The sequence below is a fragment of the Pundamilia nyererei genome, unplaced genomic scaffold, assembly GCF_000239375.1.
Source record: "Pundamilia nyererei isolate P.nyererei 1_Seehausen unplaced genomic scaffold, PunNye1.0 scaffold00755, whole genome shotgun sequence".
NCBI lineage: Eukaryota > Metazoa > Chordata > Actinopteri > Cichliformes > Cichlidae > Pundamilia > Pundamilia nyererei.
The window spans coordinates 8,146-9,182 of record NW_005188156.1 but is presented as its reverse complement, the minus strand read 5'-3'; the positions used below and the strand labels follow the sequence as shown (position 1 = coordinate 9,182).

The 1,037-nt window shown below is 34.8% G+C and overlaps 1 long non-coding RNA gene across 1 annotated transcript; it reads left to right on the top strand.

Annotated features, from left to right (window-relative positions):
- Nucleotides 1-95: 95 nt before the first annotated feature.
- On the top strand, nt 96-497 carry LOC102205055 (uncharacterized). Its single transcript, XR_312458.1, has 3 exons — nt 96-112; nt 192-259; nt 383-497. It is a non-coding gene; the product is annotated as an uncharacterized LOC102205055 (long non-coding RNA).
- The last annotated feature ends 540 nt before the right edge of the window (nt 498-1,037 follow it).

Below are 1,037 nucleotides of genomic sequence, written 5' to 3'. Positions count from 1 at the left end.
CTTTACTGCATAAAGTCAAAGGGTAAGAGCTTTTGTTGTTACTATTAAAAATGTTCTCTTAATCTCCTAATCTCATAATACTTTCTTTTTCTACAGGTTTACGTCCCAAAAGGTGAGTGAAACTCGTCAGCTGCAGTAATATACACAAATATTTTTATTCTAGTAGTAATAACATATTTTAATTGTTTCAGACTCACACAGTCTGAAACAATCAACCAGGAAGAAAATCAACAACGTGTGTACACAGCTCTTTCCCACGGTCAGGTCTAACACTGTTTATGTGCTTTCATCAGTAATATTATACTGTTAAAAATTATTAAATGTTAGATCATTTATCAATGCTAATTATTGTGACTGAATCTCCACTGTTATTATCTTTCAGGTGATCGTTGTGTTTATGAGACAATGAGGCCTCTGAAGATGCTGGGCCAAGTAAAGTATGACAATGATGAGCCATGAAAGTAGCGGAATGACTCTGGGATTTCACGTAATTCAATTCATTTGAAATGTTTTTAATTTCAGGTAGATCAAAAATGCAGTAACATTAAGTCAGATATGGGGTGCTGCAGTATTTCACTGTTAATTTAGCATCCTCAACTGCTTTGGTGCAAGTCTGACATCAGAAAAGTCACTCTCACCAATAATAAGGGAGTTCTCAAATCCGTAATGCAATTTCCCCACATTCATTAGACTTTCCCATTGTTTTTGTGCACACAACTTTTGTTTCTACACTTACTTCACTGCTAAAGATATCTGTTGATGCATTCTTCATCTAAATCCGACACCTCATCAAAACCTTTTGTACTTTTGCGAGTCACAACTCACTTACTGTCCAGCATTGCATTTGTGCGTTCTGTCAGTAACATGCTGTCTGTGGTAGCAATCAAATTGCTTTTCGGTTGAAACAAATATGAACATGTTCTCAAAAGAGGTCTAGTTATAATAAATACATACAATACATATCAGTCTTGTGTCCACAAAACTAAATGCATCAGTAAACTATAGTCCAATAAATTCATGCTACATACATTTAGTAG